Genomic DNA, 6085 nt, shown 5'->3' with positions numbered 1-6085 from the left:
GTTGCACACTATAAAAATAGCTCCTTATTATATACTTTATATAACTTTGTGCTTATAATTCTTTCAAATCAACTTTAACTATATCGTACGTGACAAACAGTGCAGGTGTAAAGACACATAAAAGAACAAACTCAAGAAATCCAACTGAAAAACTCAATAAAGCAGCTAGAAACTTCAATGCTTCAATGTAAATCCTCACCAATAGCGTGGATCATGTTGGAAGCAGGATGTGAAGGATAGAAAACAAAGTAAAAGCATTGGATCATTTAGTAAAGAACATTAGCAAAGAACAAGGAGAATTTTTTTTTAGAATATATAAATGGAACCATGGGAGAGATTTTGAGACACCGAGAAGAGATGTAACTTCTGGATTGTGGACATACAACAAGCATGAAGAATAACACAGCAAAGGCATAGAGAACATGTTCAGTAAAAGCATAGAAAGTCACAAACCTACAGAGATACCCATCTATATGCACAAGAGCCTTACTGAACACCAAACATAAAAGACAGGGAAAAATTTCCATGACCTATTTAAAACATTAAAAACAGGGAATAAAGGGTGTTTAAAACTGACAGAAATGTCAAATCACTTATAAAGACAGGGCAACTAGAATAACATGTGGTCATTCAACAGAAACCTTTAGAGCCAGAAGGGCCAAGAAAGATACATTTCAAGTTCTGAAATATCACAACTCTCAGCCAGACTACTACACCCAGCAAAGCTATTAAAGTTGAAGGAGAAATAAAAATGTTTCAAGTAAAACCAGATTAAAGGAATTCATGCCACTAAGCCAGCTCTACAAGAACATACTGGAAAGAATACTCTAACCTGAAGAAAAGGCTGAACATGGCAAGAAGGTCTATGGAACAAATACAAAACTGCAGACCATTTCACCAAAAGAGGTTAAACATCCATAAAATGAGCAAAATGACAGGAATTAGTATACATCTTTCAATAATAACTCAAGAATATTAATGTTCTCTGTGGAGGTTTGAAAGACAATGACCCCCATAGGGACTGGCACTGCAAGGAGGTGTGGCCTTGTTGGAGGAGGTGTGCCACTGTGGAGGAAGACCTTGCAGTCTCATATATGCTCAAGACACTATGCAGTGTCTCAGTCTACTTCCTGTTGACTTCTGATCAAGATGTAGCCAGCACCATGCCTGACTGCATGCCACCATGCTCCTGCCATGGCAATGGACTGGACCTCTGAAACTGTAAGCCATCACCTCAATTAAATGTTTTTCTTTATAAGAGTCACTGTGGTCATTGTGTCTCTTCACGGCAACAGAAACCCTAACTGAGAAGGTCTCCATTTTGCAAATAATAAGACAAGGACTAGCAGATTGAATTGGAAAACAAGATATGCCTTTCTTTTTATTTTTAAAATAATACCAATCCCAGTTCCCTCTCCCTCCCTTCCTCCCACTTCCCCCAACCCTCTTCCCACCCCACTTCCATTCACTCTCAGAGAGGGTGAGGCCTCCATGGGGAATCATCAAAGTCTATCACATTATTTGGGACAGGACCATCTAGGCTGAGCAAGGTATCCCTCCAGTTCATTCACTGGGGATAAATACTGGTTCCACTGCCAGAGGCCCCATAGACTTCCCAGGCATTCCAACTGACTCCCACATTCAGGAGGCCTGGTTCAGTCTTATGCAGGTTCACTAGCTGTCAGTCTGGAGTCAGTGAGCTCCCACTTTCTCAGGTCAGCTGTTTCTGTGGGTTTCCCAAGCATGGTCTTGGCCCCTTTGCTCATCACTCCTCCCTCTCTACACTGGATTCCAGGAGTTTGGCCCAGTCATAGGTGTGGATCTCTATATCCGCTTCCATCAGTTACTGGATGAAGGCTCTATGGTGGCAATTAAGGTAATCACTAATCTGATTACAAGGGAGGGGCAGTTAAGGTATCCTCTCCACTATTGCTTAGATTCTTAGTTGGGGTCATCTTTGTGGATTCCTGGGAATTTCCCTAGTGCCATGTTTCTGTTAACCCCATAATGGCTCCCTCTATCAAGGTATCTGTTTCCTTGCTCCCCCTCTCTGTTCTTCCTCCAGTTGGACCTTCCTGATCCCTGTGTGCTTCTCCCCCCTCCCCTCCTCCCCTCCTCACTCTCCTACCACCCTTCCTCCTCTTTTTGCTGCTGCCAAGAAACATACCTTACCATCGTACTTAGGGTAAACGTATGGAAAATGTATTCCAAGCAAATATAAGTGAGAAACAAGTAGTGTAGCTATTCTAATAGCTGACAAAATAGACTTCAAACTAAAACAATTCAGAAGGGCTAAAGAGGGACACTTTCTGCTTATTAAAGAAAAAAGTCACCGACACAACATTACGACCCTGAACATATCCTTACCAAATACGCATGCACACAATTTCAGAAAATGAACATTATTAGCTCTAAAACTCACAGATAGTCCCCAACACAGTGATGCTAGGTGATTTTAATATCTCACTCTCACCAATAAACAGGCCATGATATATTGTATGAGAAAAGAATATCTTTTCAATAAAAGGAAAGATGAAAATATCTGTATTTCACCAGACTGGGAAATCTAAAGTAAACAGATTAATATCTAGGGATATATATCCTACAAAGGATAAATCAACATGAAATAAATAATTTAAATTGATCCATAACATTCCATGTGACAGAAGCAGTAATTTAAAATCTTGCAACCCAAAATAGCCCAGGGCCAGATAGATTCAGCATAGAATTCTACCAGACCTTCAAAGAAGGGCCAATACCAATATTTCTCTAATTATTCCACAAAATGGAAAATGAACAGACATTTCTGAATTCTTTTTAAACATTTATTCTTCTCTCATATGTTACATTCGAATCAGTGTTTCCCTCCTCTCCTCCAAGTCTCTTTCCCCACCCACCTCCCCTCTCCCCAAGACCCACTCCTCCTCCATTTCCCTCAGAAAGGGGCAGACCTCCCAAGAATATCAACTAACGATCGCATATCAAGTTGCAATAAGACTATGCACTTCTCCTCATATGAAGGCTGCACAAGGCAACCCAGTAAGGGGAAAGGGTCCCAAAAGCAGGCAAAGAGTCAGAGACAGCTCCCACTCCCGCTGTTAGGAGTCCTGCAAAAAGACCAAGCTACACAACCATAAACATAGATGCAGAAGACCTAGGTCACACCCATAAAGCCTCCCTGGTTGTCGGTTCAGTCTCTGTGAGCCCCTATTATCCCTGGTTAGTTGATTCTGTTTTCTTGTGGTGTCCTTGACCCCTCCAGCTCCTATAATCCCCCTTCCCCTCTATGGGTCTCTTCATATGCCCCACAGTTGTTAGATGAAGCATCTCTGCTGACGATTATGCTGGGCTCTGGACTGCAAGTATAGCAAAGTATCCTTAGGAATCATTTCATTGATTTCTTCTTCTTCTTCTTCTTCTTCTTCTTCTTCTTCTTCTTCTTCTTCTTCTTCTTCTTCTTCTTCTTCTTCTTCTTCTCCTTCCTCCTCCTCCTCCTCTTTCCTCTTCCTCTTCCTCTTCCTCTTCCTCTTCCTCTTCCTCTTCCTCTTCCTCTTCCTCTTCCTCTTCCTCTTCTTCTTCTTCTTCTTCTTCTTCTTCTTCTTCTTCTTCTTCTTCTTCTTCTTTTCTTTCTTCTGTTAGTCCTGTTTGGATCTATCCCAGGTCTCTAGGCTGTCCAGCTTCTGGGGCTGAGCCCTCCATGCATTATTAGCCATGGGCTCCTTCTAGTGGTATGGCTCCCTCTAGTGGTCTGTAGGTGGACAAGTCATTGGTTGGTGATGGGAGATGTCATAATGTATATGGCCCCTCCCACAAGTTCTACACCGCATTTACCCCCAGCACATTTTGCAGATAAGACAAATTGCAAGTCAAAGGCTTTGTGGCTGGTTAGTGCCCCAACCCCTCTACTGAAGTCTTGCCTGGTGACAGAAGATGGCTGGTCAAGGCTCTGTATTCCCCATTACTAGGAGTCTTTTTGGGAGATCACCTTCTTAGATTCCTGGGAGTTTCCATTGCACTAGGTTTCTACCTCGTCCCCAAATGCTCCCCCCAATTCAAGTCATGTCTCTTAGTATTTCTCCCTCCATCTCCTCCAATCTACACCCGATTCCCACTCCGCCCCCGATCCCATCCCCACCAGCCTCCAGTCCACCTGCAAAATCTGTTCCATTTTCCCTTCTCAGGGAGAGCCATGAGTCTCCCCTTGAGCCCTCCTTGTTACTTAGCCTCTCCAGGTCTGTGGATTGTAGCACAGCTATCCTTTACTTTAGTTAATAACCACTTATAAGTGAGTACATACCATGCTTGTCTTTCTGGGTGTGGGTTACCTCACTCAAGATGATTTTTTTTTTTCTAGTTTTGTCCAGTTGCTTGCAAATTTCATGATTTTTTAACAGCTGATTAATAGTCATTTTGTAAATGTACTACATTTTCATTATCCATTCTTTGGCTGTGGGACATCTATGTTGTTTCCTATTATGAATAATGCTGCACCTAAGCAGCAGATATCTGCCCTAGGTGGGTGGGGGCATGGTGGCAGGGGCAGGTAGGGCTGTTAGTGGGACTGACTAGTCTTTGGGATTGGAACTGAGGGCATGAGAGGATATTCAGGGCTCTACCTTTTCTGGTTGCAGTGGTTCCAAATTCTCTTTATAAAACCAGTATCTCTGGTGAATATGGATGGAAAAAGTTCTCAATAAAATACTTGATAACAGAATTCAAGAACATATGAAAAGGATTATACAATGTGCTCAAGTTGGTTTCATCCAAGAGAGGTAAGGATACTTCAATTCACATAAAACAATAAATATACTCCACCACATAAATAGACTCAAGAACAGAAACCACATGATCATCGATTAGATGTAAAAGATGCTGTGAGAAAGCAGGCTAGCAACTCATGAGGAGCAATCCAGTAAGCAGCACCCTTTTGTGGACTCTGCACCAGTTCACACCTGCTGTATCCCAGTTCCTCCCCTGACTTCCCTTTCTCAGTGATGGACTGGTGCCTGGGAGATGAAAGATAAATAAAGCCCTTGCTCACAAAAATTGTTTCTGGTTTTAGTGTTTAGTGTTTTGTCACAGAAATAAAAACCCTAACTAAGACAGAGGACAAGGTCACAGGTAATCACATGTATCCTAACAACTGGAACCTACTGTTGTTTTCCAATCAGTACACTCTTCAGTGGTAACTATTAATTAAAGAAATATTAACTCCAGAGCAGGGAAAGGGCCCCAGCAAAATTGGCTTTGACCCAAGAATCTGTTGGATTTGGGCCCCCATCTAGGCTTGTCCCTGTTCTTCCAGGACACTGTGTACCTAAGAAAGAAATAGAATATTTTCACTGTCTCTCAGTTGTCCATCTTTTTAGCTCATCCAGATCCCTCTATTCTCTGTTTCCATTCTACAGTTAATGAAAAATTCAATACTATGACATCTTCTTGACCTAAACTGTATTCCTAAGTAACATGGACTAAGGGCATCTCTCTCTCTCTCTCTCTCTCTCTCTCTCTCTCTCTCTCTACCTCAGTAATAGTATCTATAGAGTATGTGGAACTTTCTAGTCCTTCTGATTGAATTTCTCAATGCTTCTCAGGGATGCATATGAGTATGTGGGTAACTTCAGAGAGAAATCAGAAGCAGGGATCTGGTAGGCATGATGAAAATCATTTAAAAGTCCCACTTGTTATTCCTGGGAACTTGGTCTTGGCATGTACAACAGACATCAAGAGCTCAGTAATAGGAGGAAAAAATTTTCCCCACCTTCATAACTTTTTAAAAAAAATTTCCTTTTGGCATATACTCATGTATACAGTACTGAGTTATGCAATGTCATTTTCATACAATTATATAATGCACTTTTAGTATATTCACCCATAGCCCCCAGCCATCACCAATCTCATATCTTTCTTTTATACCTGGATTCACTAGAAAAAAATGCCCTAGGATCCTGATATTCTGTCTGAGATTCCATAACCAACTTTCAGAAAAATAGACAAAGAATAGAGCAACCAATGACCAGCTAAAGAATACTTGAGTTACATCATGTTCCATATGCCAAATGAGGCAAAGAGACCCTTCCACCCA

Source organism: Phodopus roborovskii, unplaced genomic scaffold (assembly GCF_943737965.1).
Source record: "Phodopus roborovskii unplaced genomic scaffold, PHOROB, whole genome shotgun sequence".
In the NCBI taxonomy this organism is placed as follows: domain Eukaryota; kingdom Metazoa; phylum Chordata; class Mammalia; order Rodentia; family Cricetidae; genus Phodopus; species Phodopus roborovskii.
This window is presented reverse-complemented; position numbering follows the sequence as displayed.